This window comes from Zalophus californianus, chromosome 6 (genome assembly GCF_009762305.2).
Source record: "Zalophus californianus isolate mZalCal1 chromosome 6, mZalCal1.pri.v2, whole genome shotgun sequence".
Classification (NCBI taxonomy): Eukaryota; Metazoa; Chordata; class Mammalia; order Carnivora; family Otariidae; genus Zalophus; species Zalophus californianus.
The window spans coordinates 66,217,431-66,235,296 of record NC_045600.1 but is presented as its reverse complement, the minus strand read 5'-3'; the positions used below and the strand labels follow the sequence as shown (position 1 = coordinate 66,235,296).

The window sequence follows — 17,866 nt, the reverse complement described above, 5'->3', positions numbered from 1 at the left end:
CAGTTGCGTATGAACGTTCTCTTCAGAACATTAGCGCAGTCAGCTAGGTTTCTCTCGCAGCCCCGCCTGCTTTGCCCGTCATCCCAAACACAAGCTCCACCCGGTCACTCATCTCTCCTGTACTCCCACTTCCTTATCGCTTGCTTCTTCCTGCTCCCCGAGTCGGCTGCCAAATGAACTCCCTCTGCCTCTTTGCCCTTACACAAATTTGGCTCTCCCCCTGAGAACTGGCTCTATCTTGCATGTCTGGAGTTGGAGAAGTGGAATGGAGGGATTAATTACTCCTCCCATTTCAGGTTTTCTCTTTCAGACCATTATGTTCCTCCCTCATATCAAATCTTTCCCCCTTTCAGGAATTTGCCTCCTAGGATGTCATGTTTTACTCCCCCTTGCTGTTGTCCCTCACATTATCTTTATTTCATTCCACTTCATTCCCTGTCACTTCTCTACATGTTTCAAACACTTCGGAACCTGGCTTTTTGTCTTCTCCATCCCAAGTTCAACCTTTGTTCTAAGAAGCTCCAATTTCCATACAAAATCCCTGTCTCACGGTGAGTTTTGGCTTCCTCAGTTTAGTGGGTTTCACTTCTTCATCAAGCATCTCCCACAAAAAACTGTTTCATCCCCCAAAATGTCCTACCTTTAAACTATTAAAATCCATGACCTTCTTTGACCACACCTGCCACCTGTCCAAGCTCATTTATATTGTCTTATTCCGCAATTCGTTGACATCCTTCAGCTTCCAGTCCCACAGCCTTCCGTGTTCTCCCAGTCCTCAACTCCTTCCTATCACTGAGTAATGATCGAGAAAATGTTACTTATTTGCCCAGTTTTTTTTTTTCCACTAGAAATTTATGGTCTGGAACTTATATTGCACTTTTAACACTTCCTGGCATTTCTTCTCCATAGTTCACTTTTCTCCTCGGCTGCTCTTTCAAAACTTTACTCTCCTTCATTGCAAACTCATTCTTTTTCAGAATTACCTAGTTACCCGATCTCTTTTCTCATGAAAGTTAAGCAAAAAGGTCGATAAAGAGAAAATTGTTGGACTTTCTACCTTTCTTACGGGTCTTTATGTTCCCTAATTGATGTGGAAGGCAATCCAAAGTTCCCACGTACCAAGTGGAATGTGAAGATTGGCTGAGAGAACCAGCAGGGGCTCGGGGGTCAAACAGCCAGGATAAGGGGACACAGAGTCGGTTAATGGTCCAACCAGAAACCTGAGGACATGGCTGCATCACAGAGAAATCAGTTGAGCCAAAGATCCAAGCAGTGTTCCAATAAAACCACAGACTAGTTATCACTGAAGAAACACTGAACACCATTTGTGTCAAGGGAGGCAGCTTGATTAGTCACATCTGGAGAAAATGCCAGTGCAGAGCCAGCTCAGAGCCAGAATAGGAGGCCCCCCCTTCCTGAGTCTGGTGGCAGTTGCAAAATGTACCTGGAACTTGGAACTGACTCTGGAGACAATATGATGAGAGAAAACCAGAGCAGAAAATTTAAACCTCCACATGGCTAAATTTTTAACCTGCATTAACCAAGTGTAAGGTTAGTTTATTGAACTGACTGAACCTGAAACTGACTAGGCGGCATTTTCCATTATCCAGTGGAAATGGGGGCTTACAATAGAGATGATGTTGAATCATGAGAACATAAAGTTATACACATGAATATGGTATGCCAAGGTAATAAAAAATTCGTATAACCACCAGTGTCAAAATGCACAAATCCCACTTGAAGAAATTGTCCCTGAGAAGATATTCAGTCAACCATACAGAAAGAGATATACGCCCTGGGTCCTTCATCACAGCATCGTTCATAATAAGAAAAGCCAAGGTATCTAGCAATGAAAGACTAGTTATTTATTTAGCCATAATTAATATACATAATAGTGTGCAATGCAGTAATTTAAAATAATGATGTAGATCTCTATTTGTGTGCCTAGAAACATGTCACCACGTAATACTGAGTGAAAGGGAGGAAATGGCATCTTCTCCCCATATAGGAAGTATTAAATTTTCATTCTTCCTGAAATACACAAATACATAATAACCACTTGGCCCTCATCCGGGGCTCATTTTCCTATTATGGTCAAAGATATGCTTCTCAGCATCCTTGCTAACAGTGTCTTTGTGACACTTCATCAGGCAATCCCTCATTTCTTCACATTTAGCAGCCGCAGGAATTTTGTCCTGTCAGAAAGAGAGTGAGGGGTGAGGAGACCAGATGGTCTGAGGGGACAGTGTTCAGCCCTGATGACGGCCTTACCCATAATTGTCGGATTCAAGATCTGGCTCTTTTAGCCTACCTCTTAACTGGGATGCTCCCCTAAGTTCCTCTCGTGGATATTTTTCCTTTCCATTTTAAATACTCTACTTGACTGGTCTTAGTCACAACATGCCTTAGGTAGACATACCCAAAAAGAGGCCATGAGATGAGAATTTATTTGTGTGCAAGCAATTTCCAGGGAGGTTAGTCAGGGAGTAGGGAAATAAAGTGGGGATTGGGAACAAAGCAAGCACAGGTACAGTTTGGGGAAGAGTCCCAAAAGGCAAATTATACCTCACAGTTTGCCCCAACTGGAAGCAACAGAGTTGGGCTTTTGTACGCCTATACCCCTTAATCAATGGCTAAGGTCTACCATGGGCACTGAAATAACCAGACAACCCCTGCTCTCTGAGCCTGAAGACAAAGCAGCCACAGTACCTCCCTCCATGGGTTCAGGCCACTAGATACAAAACCATAAGGAAGCTGGTGTAGGGATGCTGGCTAGAAGACAGAAATTGCAAAAGCGACCCCAGGGCATCTGTGCACAAAATATCAGTGCCCACTATAACACCCACAGCTTCAACCGGCATGACAAATTCCAAATCTGTATCACTACCACACACCTAGCCCCTGAACTCCAGACCCATATACCTGTCTATTGGACCTTTTCCTTGTCAACCAGGCTCCCCAAATACACGTTCTCCAAAATGGGGCTCACATCTTTATCCTCATGTATTGCTTTTCTCAGTGAAAGTCACTTTCATACCCCCGTGAACCAGTCCAGAAATTCAATTCACTTTGCAGACACCTCATCCTTAATTCACCAAGTCCCCCTGATTTTATCTATTCAGTACACCTCTGATCTATCCCTGACTCCCATGCCTTAGTTCCAGCTTAGTCCTTTCCCAAATGTTTCCTTGTTTCTTCAATGTGCCCCCAATAAGACAACTTCCATCACACTACCTACCTTGGATTACCACTCTCCGATTTAAATCTTACCATAACACTCCTCCTCTGTTTAAAATCTTTCAGTGGCTTCTCATTTTGCAACTTAAAAAACTAAATACTTCGCATTTCAAATTATGTCCATCCTGTTATAACTCCTACTTTTCTAGCACCATCTACCACTCTTAAAATCCTAAACTCAAGACACATTTAACAATTTATAGTTTCATAAAATTGTCTTGCTCTCTTACTCTTAAGGCAATCAACAAGTATACCTTTCATCTTTCCATACCTGATGCCCACCTTAGATCTTCTGAAGGCTTCCTTGGCATTCCCTTTCTAGCAGGCTGATTAATTTCCTCTGTTGTCCCCCACTGCAGCCTATGCATAGCGTCAGGGTAGTATCTGTTTATGCCTAGACTATTAGATGACTGGATCTTAAAGGACAGAGATAATCATTTAATCCTGGGCCTGCCTTGCACATCACCTGATGTTCGAACTCTTGTCCTTTTGTCTATCTTCGACCACTTATCTACGACCGGGCAATAGATGGTTGTGTTTGGTACCGGTGATACAAAGATGAGTAAGGCTGGGTCTCTGTGTGCGGTCTAATAGGGAAGATGCTCATATATGAGATGATTCAAATATAACCCTATGATGAGTTCTCAGTTAGCGGGCTCCACTGGGTGCTGTGAGTTTCCAAGAGAAACATTTCACCTAACCTAGGGGCTTAGGGAAGGCCTTCTACAGAAAATGATGCCTGAGCAGAATTTCAAAGGAGGAATAAAGGTTAGCCAGGGAAAGGAATGTGATTCCTCCAGATGTTTCTATTCAGCTTAAAGTCGGCATATTATCAACCAAATGTGCCTTGTCCTTAAATGTCACCAACGAAACAACCAGCCAACATAGAAAAGGACAGTAAAATGATAGGCCTTCCACACCAAAAGTCTGTATGATTTTATCACTTTGCTGCATTGTTTCTAGTCTTGGTGAGTTCAACACCAAGAGGGCCTATGCATATATTTAATAGACTCTCCTTAATGTAAGAATTATCTGGAATGAACTTTATTCCCACTCATTCTAGATTGTACTGGGATTAAGCAAATTGCAGGCAAACTTTATATAGCTGGTTTTTCATTGCCTTTTTAAAGGTATCACCAGAGTCCAAAATGTTTGCAAGGGTTTTTTTTTTTTAAACATTATTGCAATAGGGTAAATTTTTATTATTATATATGGAAGCTAATCATTTCAGAGTAAACAACAGATGTTTGCACCCTTATTACTGTTTGGTACTGACATCGGTATTAAAAGATAATATGAAAACATGTCACAAACGTGAATGATGAATTCAAATGTCAGGAACAGAGGAAAAGAAGTGTTTAAAATAGAAAATGTAAGGGTCTTGGATGAGAAGTAAAACTATGAGCACCTTCTTCAAGCAATGTGAAATACTACCTTTCCACAGAATAATAATAACCTGGAAAATTCCAAGGCACATTTCCCTTCAAAGAGTTATCATAACTGAAGTATAGGTGATCAAAATTCTCACTTCATCTATTAAGTAATAGCAGCTGGCAAAAAATTCAGTTGTGTCAAAAATAATAAACTTATCAGGTATTATGTATATAGATAAATAAATAGACCGATTGCTAGATAGATGCTTTCATGTTGTACACTGTATTTTCTGGACATTATATGACATGTTTCTAGAAACCCAAGGTCATATATTTCGATATTGATTGATCTGTCTTACATACAGTTGCAAATTATATTGTTGACTTAAATTATTACCACCATTCAGTGTTTTCTGACAGACTCTGATTGTGCTAAGCCATGAGCTTGCCAAAATGGGTTAGTTTTCATCCAGTAAAGACTTATTAATCTTTTTGTTTCATGTGGCTAAAAAAATATTGGTACATTTCATGAAACAAAACATTCTAGGTCTTTTTTTCTCATCATTAACTAAAAGTCATCAAGCCTGAGGAAATGAGACATCAGAGGCTTTACCTCTAGAGCACAGGTTCTGTCTCCTCTGACAGGAAGGTAGGCTCCACATAACAGGGCATCTTCTCTGTCTTGTTGAGTGCTTCATCCTGAGTGCCTATGATAAGGCTCAGAACCTAGGAAGATGTACAATATATATTAATGAATGTTAAATGAATGAATGAGTAACACAACAGTAACAGCATTCAGAGTTTTTAGTTTTCCATTAAAACAATATCACCTTCAGTACAGTTTTGAAACTTTTAAGACATTGAAAGTATATTAGAAATCATTTATAACGATAATGAAATTTGGAAATAATAACAGTGTTAATGAAGAGGCTAGAAAAGTAAGTTGAGTTCACATTCGTTTTTGCTCTCCACGTGGAGGTAAATGGGCATTGACTACAGCCCCCTGTTGACCACAATGGAAGGCCAGGGAGGCCGTTGGCCCATTTTGTCCTCCACAGCCATTGGCTATTTATCTAGAGTTCTCTAAAGTAGGCCGTGAAAAGCAAGAATTGCTTATTTCCCTAGAGAATTAGTAAAGATGAAATGACTTACCTTTACAGTGTAAAGACATTGTTACTGCTAGAGGGAGGGTTGTGACTCTTACCTAGGAAAATAAGGTCGGGATTTAGGGCTTGGCTTCTCATCCATGTGCTTCTGTGTTTCTTCACAGATTCGGGACTTTACTCTTCACCTGAAAATACCCATTCTTGATCACAACAGAAACCACAATAAAAGAAAGTGACTGAATCCTTCCGATTCCGTCTCTAGCGTAGTTCCAATGATATGGGCTCTGGAAGTAGAGCATCGGGTATGAATCTTAACGTGAACTCTCAGAAGCTAGGTGACCTTGGGTAGCTTCCATAACTTTGTTGTGCCTCTTTGTTATCTATGAAAACAGAAACGGTAATAATTCCCACTTCGTTGGTTGCTGTGAGAATAGTCAGTGATCAATCAGCAGGCAAGGAGTATTTGTGCTACAGCAGCAGCAGAATAGACTATGACAGTCTATTCTGTGACTATGACAGTCACAAAGGGTGAGAGCCTCAGGTAGGGAAGAACGAACCTCCCTCCCTCCACATCTCTCACACTGGCTGACCTAGAAACAGGATGTTAAACTGAGACTATTAAAATAAGTAAGGACCTTTTTCACTTGCAGGAAATAAAGGGGAAAGAAGCCAAAATGTATTATTTCCCTACTTACATCATGTACTTACCATACTGTTCTTCAAGTAATCTTCACAATAAATCTCAAGGTCACTATCATTTTCCTATTTTCACATTCAAGAATATGAGGCTGAGAGAGATCAAGCCACTTGCTGAGCTCCTGGTCCTGGTAAGGGGTAAATTTAGGACTCAAACTCAGGACCATATTGTCTGAATAATGCGCAGTGCTGCTCATAGTCCTGGACCTCTGGTGCAGGGCCCTGTCCCCCCACATCCCGTTCCAGCTACTAGACTAAAACTCTAACACACTCCTGGCAACTATGAGAACAAGCAGTGTGGCCCCACCGCTCCTCTGTTCACAGCTCCAAAAGTCGTTTGCCTAACAAGAGCCTCCGCGGAGCAAGGGCCGAGTCTCCTCCACCAGCTGACCTCTTGGGGGAAGGTAATAATTTCCTAAACCAGCGCTTCTCAAAAGCTAACGTGTCCTGGAGTCCCTTGTGAAGTACACATTCTAGTTGAAGAATGGTACGCAAGATTCTGCATTTCTAACACCTCCCCATGATTCTGATGTTGCTGGCCCTGAAACTAGGTAGGCTCTTGGGTAGCGAGAACTGGCTATCTAATGCGTGAAGAACAGAAATCAGTTCCATTCAGTGCCTGTTTGTGATGGCATGCTTTGGTTTGATCTAATGTGTAAAAAAAAAAAAAAAAAAAAGTTAAGTAGTAGGGATCCATGTCCTTCTCAAATAAGTTTACTTTCCTAAATCAACTGATTTATTTGAATGGTACAGAAGGGTCACTCACCAGTGAGGGAAAACAAACAAACTGGGAACAGCCTGCAAAAATATGAGCATGAGGGAGAGGCATATTATGATGCATCAAGACCTAAGTATGGGCACCTATCTCCTCTAGACCCCTCAAAACAAAATTCATTGGTTCACCATCATTATTACACCTCTTCCAGCTATCGGTATCTGGCTGAGACATCCTCACATAGGAAGCTGCACCACGAGCTGAGGTACAGGAAGCTACATGCAGATATGGAGGTAAAAAATAAATAAATAAATAAAATCCTCCTCTCTAGTCCCTAAATGCCTACATGAGAAAATAATCTAGACAAGTTAAAAAGAAACGCACATGTTCTTCCCCACTCCTTTTTTTTCCTTAAAGGAGAGGGAATTTTCCCCTCTATTTCCTAGGAAGAGAAATGTCCAAGAGGACCCAGGCAGCCTTCACATCTAAGTCTCAGGAAAGGGGGAGCAATTTCTCTGAAGATGCATCCAGGAGAAAGCTCAGCATTTTTCTGCTTCAGGTCTGCCTGACAACAGAGAGAATGTCTAGGTCCACCCTCCTGTGAGTCAAGAGATTCCAGTCCTGCTAGGGAGGCCTGCAGGTATGTGACACTGCCTGAGAGGGGTGGGAGGTTTATTTGCTGAGTGGTGTTTTGTGTTGTTCACCTGTTAGTCAGACCCTATTTTCCACCATTTACCAGTTAAAGCTAGCATTTTTGGCTTCATCCAGCTGCTTCGAATGCCTATCTTTTATTTATTTATTTACCTACTTACTTATTTATGATTGAACTATAATTAACATACAGGGTTATATTAGTTCCAGGTGTACAATCAAAGACCTAGCTTGTAATTGATTCTAAATTTAGGAGAAAGAGAAGTTACTATTTACTGGCCTCCTCTAAAATCCTAGACACAGCTAACTGGAATGGGGAAGGTTGGTAGAGAAGGGCTCAGTCTGATTTGGAATATTTAGAACATGTCAAATAAATGCTGCTTTTACTACTGAATGACTCATTAGATGGGTTAATGAGTTGATCATTTTTTCCAAATAGCTTTGTGTGTAAGAGAAATTTTCCGATCCTTTTTCTGTAGACAACTTTGCTATGGAGAACCTAAGAGTGTTGGAGAAATAATGCTAGAATTAAAGTTTGGATTCTTGATAGTGCAGCTGACCTATTGCATGACCTCTGACAAAAGCTATGCAAATAGTGAAAACCAAAAGATATTGTTGATTGAATTATCATCCATCTGACTCAATTTTTCAATCCACATGTGTATAGGCTCTTGAGATTCTTGGAACAAAGAAGCTAAATGACTTCTATATATTCTATCCCAAATGCATTAATTGTACTGAGACTATGAATTGTATCTGTTAAATGTCTTACCACCTTTCCTTTGATAGAAAATACCCTTCTGTTGCATTTACTCTATTCATAATATATTCTGATATTCCTCTGCTCTTCTTTCCATTAATATTTCATTCAAATTACAAGGGGACATCATTGTTTACATATTGGTATTTAAACATCTTTCCTGGGGAATATTTTCCCTTTTTATTGTTTAAATAAGGTAGCAAGCAGATGAATTTAAATTCAAGCTGAAGATAAGTTTTATATACATGTTTTTATTCTATTGAACACCATATACAATTCAAACTAAATATAGCGCCCAAAATTCAAAATACAAAATGTAGGAGGAGGGAAAATATTTATTCTCCATTAAGCCTACTTGAGCTTTTGCACAAAATCTAGTATTCATGACATTTCCCACCTAGAAAATACGGTGATTTTGACATTTAAAAATACACTTTTCCCCTCCAGAACACACTTTTACAATAGCTTCTTGCAAAGCACCAGAGGCTCGAGGGACAGTCTTTAAGACAGCAATTTATTTCCTGATTTCTTTTTCAGAATTAAGATAAAATTGTGGAAATAAATGCTGGAAGCCTTCAAGTTGAAACTTACCCATTGAAAAATAACATACATGTCTCCATTGTCAAAATGTGTTTAAAAGGGAAGAGCTTAATGGTTTCTCATTTTAGCAACCCAGATGTTTGTTGTCAGCTGATCCTATTATTATTAATAGGACTCTAATTGATATTAATTCTTCAACAACTAGGTTAGCACTTTCTCACTGTTTAACTTCTTCTCTATCGTTGCCACATTTAACTGTTTTTTAAATTCCCTCCAGTCAAATTCTGCATGACCTTGTCATCTGTAAAGATAGCAACTTTGTTTAGAAATACATTTTACCAAGCTTAAATGCTATCGAAGTCTCATCAGCCAGCGAAGAGCAAGCCACACTTCATTTTTCAGATAGCTCACATTGTTTTCCATAATGTAATGACTGGAACTTGGGATGTTTAAATGGTACTTCATGGTGCAGACGTGGTCTAAACTTCTTCGTGATTATACATATGCTTTTCTACAGTGCGCACTAATCTCCTCTGCCTTGGGTGTTTTAACAAAATGGCTGAAATTTTCAGCCATTATGGATGAGTTATTCAGCAAATCTGTAAAAGCAATTCCACTTGACAAGCCTATAGTACTACTTTAAGTGATTGAATCTCTTTGATTCCACAATGGCAAGGTCCTTATTATTCTTGCAGGAATTTTACAAGTTCTAAGAATATTTCCAAAATGCCACTAGCCACACTGCCAAAGAGAGACAGGCAATTCAGTCAGAACTATACTAATTTGATTTAGGGAACCCAGTTAAAGCAATGATTTCTTTTAGGAAAAATAAATAAAATAAAATAATAAAATAAAATAAAATAAAATAAATAAAACAACTTGTTATACTTTCTACCCATTTGCGCTAATCTTTTATTACACTGACTGTCTTAAAGTTCAGTCCATAACATGGCCTTATTCTCTTGCTTAAGTTTATTTTCTAGTAAATGAATGGAAGCCACAGAATTGGTGAGGTCATGAAACTTATTTATCTGAAACACTGAATTGTATACATCCCTTAAAGGCAAAGGGATGTTTTTTGCCCTGAGGGTATTAGTCATGGTCCATAGTTCGTGGGAAAAACGAAGGAAGTCTCAAAATTGTGTTCCTATTATTTCCATTTCTCTAAGACTTTGTTTGAATTCCAAAGTGAATTTTCTATTATCCCATTGTACATTGCATAGGAGGGTACCAACCAACAGCCTTTGGGGAGCAACACCTGCAGTTACATTCAAAGGCGTGACTTTTCCAAGCAGTTTGTGAGCTGGCCAGCATTGTCCCCAAAAGGATAAAGGCCTAGGTTCTTTACCTGACTGGCAGAAGCATTCCAGCACTACGAAAGGACTCTAAACATTGTTTTGTAAGTAATGAGTCCTGCTGGTTTCATCCTGCAAGACATTGAAATCCCACAGGGAAAATGTGGTTGGAAATAAAACAGAGGGCTGGGGCCTTTAATGAGTTTCCTATCCACAGATGCCATCAAGCTTTTATACTATTCATTTTATTTCTACAGCTTCAACAAAGATTCCCAGAGTTGTGGGCCATACTCTTAACACTGAAGTGCATAGAACTTGGCAGAAATCTACACTTCAGAGATAATAACATATCATTCCATGAAATAAAGGAAAAGGCATAATCAAAAAAAGAAGTTAAATATGGAAACCTGTTTTGACAACAAAGAAATACAGATGAAGCCAGACAGGAAAGGTGTTATGTATGCATGTTTTTTTCATGTTTCACATAAATTATGATATTGTAAGAACCTATCAAGTTTTCTGTTCTCTTTTTTCATATACTTTTAAGTCAGATAGATTATTTATATTGTTCTCCATCTTATATAAAAAAAATTTTCAGACTGGTGCTTTAAATTAACAGAACACTTGCAAAATCTATCAAAAACATACATGGCCCATTCCTCAATTGCATTTTATTAGCTATTATAGTTGGAGATTCCTCAAAGTCACTTGGATATCCAACAAAATGAAATTAGACTTTCTGAATTAAAAAAAAAATAGGAAAAATGAAAAACAATTGTTACTTAATAGAGGGAAATTACCAGTGGAAACAAATATTCATCAAATATATTTTGTTAATAAAGATAATTACCGAGTTATAGACAGTTTCCTTGAAATTTGCACTGGGGGAAACGTCAAGTCTCATCAAATTTTTAAATGACAGATAAGGGATATTTTTGGGGGGATTTATAATTTCTTAAAACAAAACAAAACTTAGATTTTTCCAGTCTTATAAAACTATTCCTGATTTTATTTTTCACTTCTAAAGGGTTTTTATTTATATTCAAACTAGAAAATTTGGCAAGAGATTTAGAAGACAGCAAACCAAGAATTATGGAGATACTATACCATAAAAATCTATCTTTCAAAAAAAATCTATCTTTCCAGAAATATTTTTACTTTAAAAAATATTGAGCTTCCATTTTGACTACTTGATATTGACCCTTGGATGAATTTTTCAAATTGACTTCTGATAAGCCAAAGTTCTCTGAAAGTTTTAGATTTTACAATCCTATCTAGAAAATCATTGCTTAGTTAAATTAATGGTAAATCTCAAAAATGATATTTTGAGTTTTTATTAATAAAAAATAATGCTGAAACAGCTAGTAGAAATTATTGAAATAATTCTACCATTTCTAACATGCCTGTCTTGATGCAAATGAAGGAGACCTATAGAAACTTTTTAAAAAATAGCTATGCAAGAGACCCAAGTTGGTGAACCTTCTGAAGTAGAAGTTTGAAGTAGTTCAAAGGTATTAATGGAAAAAAAAGGAAAGAAAAACTTTTTGGAAACAGTGAATGGAGAAACCTATAACATTTCTATCCCCACCCCAAATCATGTGTTTTAAATTCCTCAATTAGTAACTTTCTATATTTTTGTTCCACTGATGTTTGTAACTAAGAGGCCAATATGATGAGAAAACTATGTGTATTTACATTCACAGATAAAACCCAGAAGTTAGGGCCCTTACTTCTACCATGTCCATCATCACCTCACACATTTTCTTTTTTTCATTGCATGAGTCAGAAGAGCAACTTTCATTCTTGCAAGTGCCTACTATGTGCCAACCATGTTAATGTACATTTGCAATAAAACAACTTCCCGCAACATGGATTTTTATTCTCATCTGATAGATGAGACTTAGAAAGTTTACATAAGAAAAGTTTCCCAAGCTCAGACCACTTTAAAGAAGTTGACCTAGGATTTGAACTAAGTCTTTTTCACTCCAAAGCCCATGATCCTCACACAAAACATGCTGCATTATGTGTTAACTTTTATTCCCTCTTCTTTGTATACTGTGTTTATGTCTCTATTTCTTCATTAACTCAAAGAGACTTTTTCCAGATGATTTGATCAGTGAATTTAGTCAACATGATCAAATGGGTTAATATTTGCAAATTTAATCTTAAGGAATTATGATGGAAGGCATCAAATGAGAGGATTAATTTTTCTTAAGTGAATTTTCTAAGCTTGGCAGTTCAGATAATGTTAAATTAGTTGAACTATATTTAGCACATAATACTGCTTGAACCAACTGCAATACCTGAGATCAGCATGGTGCATCAAACACGAAAACTACAGAGAACTGTCAAATAGGAATGCCATGATCCCAGCAATAATGGGAAATCATTAAAGAGAAGAGACTAGCAAAGATGGGACAACTGAACAAATTGAAAAGAAACACTTCCCATGAAACAATAGATAATATAGGTACACTTAAACGTAAGAAACAAGGAATTTTTGACCTGTATACTATTTGTCTTTTATCGGAATCTCAGAATTATTGCATCTCCACACTAGGTAAATGTTTTAAAGTATATGCAAGCTTTGATGCTATCAAAGAATTTTCCCAGTTGTTTTATTGATTTTGACAGCAAAATAGGGGTTGGGGCCTCATTTGCCCTTTGACTATCTCTTTGGATTTCCAGACAATTTAATAATTTAATTCTCTCCAGAAAAAAATAGCATTGATTTACTATTACGTTTGCATTATTTTGCTCTATTTCTTAGTATTATTTATCTTACCATGAATTCTAAGTGACAATACCTTGACATTTTAATCGCACATTATTTGGAATGTGTTAATTTAGTCAGTTAACCCATTCGAGCTTTTTTGGTTTGTTTTTATTTTTCAGAATAGCAAAGCCTTATATTAACCCTTGTGGTTTTAGCAAGCAATGGTTTAAACTAATTTAAACTAATTCATTGGTTAAAAAAATTAAAGTGACTTTGTTCCTCAACATGCATTGAACCAAAGGCCTCCGTGACATCACACACAGAATGTGTTTGAGGGGAAAGTGACATTTTATATTGGTTTTTGATTGGGAATCATGCACCTATCTCAACTTCTTGATTTAAAAAAATATAAAATAGGGTTTCATGTTTGTGGATCTATGTGAATTTTAGAAATTTAGAAATTTGAGCTGATTTTAAGGCTTACAGAGTTTAATTTTGGAGAAAACATTGGAGTCTTGGATTTCACAAAGTAATTTAAAGGAAAGAAAAAGTATTCTCCACATTTTAAGTACCTTGGAATTGGAGTCATCTGGCAAACAATTAATGTGAAAGTTATGCACATTCTTTCATTGTTTGCTATTAACCTTAATTTCATTTTTAAATTCTTTTCATTTTAGCACAAAATGTGACATGAACCCTTTCAGTCGTTTTGAATCGATTTTTGTTTCCACAGGCACATCTTTAAATGGGCAGAGGATTGGGAAACTGAAAAGAAATTTTATAGGAAATCTGTAAATTATGGAGAATGTATTCTGGCAACACCCTACTATGTACCAAAAATTACGTATCTTTTAAACAAGCAACAGTTGAGATATAAATAGATTCTATGCATCATGTTTCCAGTGAAAGTCTCTTAAACGTTTATAGTCACAATAATGGAAAAAGCAACACACAAGAAAATTTCTATGCATAATCTATTGCTACTACCTATTTTGTGTAAGTAAAATAAGTAGCAAATTATTTCAGAGGTAAATAATCATTTTTAATGCTTAAGTTATTTGGTAAAGTGAACAAGTTTAAGTGCTAACTAGTATTTTGCATACATACCATAAGATACAAAATAGCACGTGCTTTCTATTTATGTTGGTTACCAATCTTGATATTCAAGGGAAGAGTGTATAAAGTTAACAAGCAATTATTATTTGGCAAATTAGTACTCAACAACCCTGAGTAAATAGGAAGTTTGAAACCTATCTGTTATACAGCTACTTTAATTTGCATAGCACACTGGTGTGTTTGCTTTGCAAATACTTTGCAATGAATCATCATTTGTACTATACAGTCCAAAGAAAAGCAATCAAAATTCACAGCAAGACAATGAAATTAATTATAACTGTTGAATTCTGTGGTGGTAATTCCTCCTCATGCAGGAAGATTAATTGCATTGCACTTTCCTTGCACTCCACTAAATGATCTGATGAATGTATAATCATTTACAGATTTCTCAAATGCTGAAAATTGATTACCTTTGATTAGCTCTGATCTGCACAAAGAGCTCTGACAGAGTATCAGTGAAACATTACAACATTACAGACAAAGTAACAAATGATTTAATTACCAGTGTGCTTATTAATGTTAGATTCCCTGCAGTGATCCTGGCAAATCAGGGGCCTGTAATAGACCTGTGGGTTTCACTGAATTCCATTAGGGTTTAAATAATATTTCTCACTATTTCTCAAATCCTTCTTTTCATGGCTCCTTAATAACTCTAATTAATTTTAATTTGCACAAAAAAAAATCCATGGCATCTTTAGAAACTTTTAATTAGCTATAAAATAAAACTCTTCTCCTCCCAAGAAGACATATATGATCAGCTCTGGAGTAGACTCACAAATAAGTTTTCATTAATGGTAGTTAGCTCTCCATAATATTACTAAATGAAAATCTAAAGCAAATGTTGAATTGCGTATGTGGTCCAACTCTCCTCTTCTAGTGGCAAACAAAATGAAAATTTTAAAACAAGAACCAATTAAAAAAACAATATGGTAAAATGTTTAGATAGTAGTGTGGTAACTAAGCATCATCATAATACCCTCTCCTTTTTGTCGCAAACGCATACTTTCAACCATTTTGTTAACTAAAGTATAGAAAACACACTGATTAAGAAGCTTCAGTGTATGTTGAAAGAGGATTTGAAAATGCAAGAGCAAGAGAACACTGGCCCAGTTAGACACAGAATGTGATGAATAATGTTGGCACAAACAAATCAAGCTTATCTAGGCTTGTACGCAGGAACATTCTGAGATCACTTTGGATTGGCAGCTTTTAGGGCTTTCCTCAATTTGATGCCATTATATATGACATTAAATTATTGTGAAGCAATGACAATGAAAACCCAGATGATCAGAGGAGTCAAACAGAGCAGCTTAAATTAAAATATGTGGCTGCAAGTGTTTCCAGGCAGAGAAAAATTAGAGGGTAGGCAATTAAAAGGTTGTTTAGCACAGAAATGCTGATATACAGACAACTTTATAATAATATTTTTTCACAGTGGCTTTGCAGTTCTGCAGAGACAAGGCAGTGCTGCAGGTGTTTCTGGGTGGCATTTCAAAGCCACTAGCTGGAAAACTTAAGACGTGGGGATATGCAGCCCCCAATGCTAATGAAAACATTTATTATGTTCCGTGCTGTCAGCAGCTGAAAAGCTATCCATCACAGGGAAACAGCACCGAGTCAGGAGTCTCTTTTTGTGGAGAAATATTGAAGTCAGATTGTTGATGTCAAAAGTCAAAGTCTAGTTCAGCTATCTGTTTTATGAATCTGACTGAGACACATTGTGCCTGTGCACAAACTGATATCTAGCAGAGCTCATTTTAGCAAATGTGTGATTTAGAAGTCAAAAAAACATTCGTACAACCAAACTCATAGCAGGCAGAGGCTGTGGCACGCATGCATAGTTTTTACATTTTAATATAACACCGTTTGGTAGTGTTTATCATCTGAAATCCAAACCATATCAACTCTCTAGCTACGATATTTAAGATCTGTGTACTTTCAAAAAAAAAAATTCACACAGAATAAGAGAATACATTAAAATACCGCCACAATAGCAGAGTGATTGGCCTTGTTGGGCTTGGTTTTGTTTTCATTTTCTTCTGCAAATCAAACCACAAATAAATAGTGAATTCACTTTATTCCCAATTAAAAATAGACATGCAGGGTCAAAATGAGATGAGTATTTAATAGCCACCAAACTGCAGACACGACTCAAAGGCCTTTTTTGGACATATACACATCATTACACTCCTGGAACCTCTATTATAATATTATTTATAATTTCTGAGTATATATGTTATACATAGCCTTATGTACCAAACATCTCCAATAGCCAAATGTCGCTGCATTTGTAGAGAATAGAAGTAAGATAAGAAAAGAAACCGAGCAAACTCACTATGCTTAGGACTTCTTTTTTTTGCTTCTTTTGATCCTCAGCTCACCTTGTTTCAAAAGATATCCACCTTCTTTCTTTTTTCCACTGGAAAAAAAATTTTCAAGTTAATTTACAATAAAAGTAAATGAGGTAAAATTGGTTTGGGTACTGCATATTCAATCCTATTTAATCAAATTTTTAAACTAACTTCAAAATTGATGACAGAGCTTGGAAACTATAGTTTTCTTTTAACAAATCTTGGGGATCAAAGTGTACATTTCGCGTGTATTTCTTTAAGCAAGGGCTTTGTGCCTCCGAAGGAGCATATGCTCAGAATGCTATTACACTTGCCAGGCTCCCCGCAAATTTGTGGTGTTTAACAAAAAACAAGCACATTTTTCAATTCAAGTCAGGAAGACTCTTTTATTTTTGCTGATTTCGCCTTCTTTTCTCTTTTCTAGCACAAGCCTCAGGGCGCATGATGTAATGGTCAGCGCTTGTACATGGGAGCAAGAAAGCCTTTCATGAAGTGCAAACTTTATTCAATAAAAATGATTGTGCTCCAGCCCTTTTTCCCTCCTAAAGAATAGAAAACATACAAATATCATGTAGAAGGCTCTAGGAATTCTAAAGACTCCAGTAGATCTTAAAAACATCAATTGTTTTTTGGGGGGGAGGGGTGTTTTTGTTTGTTGTTTGTTTTTTCTTTTTTTTTTTTTAAGGAAGGAAAAGAAGCAACACACACACACAAACAATAGCGGAGATTATTTTTACCCTAACTTGGTTCAATGACTCCAGATGTAGAGGAGGGATCTATGGCTTGAAGGGTCACAAGTTTGAGTCAAAACTCAACTTCAAGTTAATTGGTTGGCGTTGGGGGCCGCACAAATTGAAGAGGGACATATTTGTTTCTAATGGGGGATGAGTAGGTCACGGTTCCAGAGCCTCTGTTCCTCCTTTCTATCTTGCCAAGAACTCGCTCTCATAAGTAAATATCTTCAAAGCAGACAACTTTCATCTTTCCTGATAATAAATAAATAAAGTGATCATGATAGCTCTTGTTAGAAAGTGAAAGGAACAAAAAAAACAAAACAAGACAAAATCAAAATAATGGTGGGACTTTATTCCTTCCAGATGCATTTTCGAAAGCAATGTTTGTTTGCTCACTCTGGGGTTTTCCTGTATTACTCAGCAAATCTGCTGACACCCATATGCATTTAAGTAAAACCAAAGATCATATCCTAATTTTAATACTTTGTAATGTATAAAGGCAAACCCTATATTTTAATGGTCAGATTTTCTTATGTCTTTTTTTTTCTAATCAATTTTTAAAATCAACTGAAAACT

At 36.9% G+C, this 17,866-nt stretch overlaps 1 long non-coding RNA gene across 1 annotated transcript; it reads left to right on the top strand.

Annotated features, from left to right (window-relative positions):
• Positions 1 to 5,916: 5,916 nt before the first annotated feature.
• LOC113910234 lies at positions 5,917 to 7,422 on the top strand. The gene is made up of 3 exons (XR_003515975.1): positions 5,917 to 6,018; positions 6,737 to 6,816; positions 7,339 to 7,422. It is a non-coding gene; the product is annotated as an uncharacterized LOC113910234 (long non-coding RNA).
• Positions 7,423 to 17,866: the final 10,444 nt, after the last annotated feature.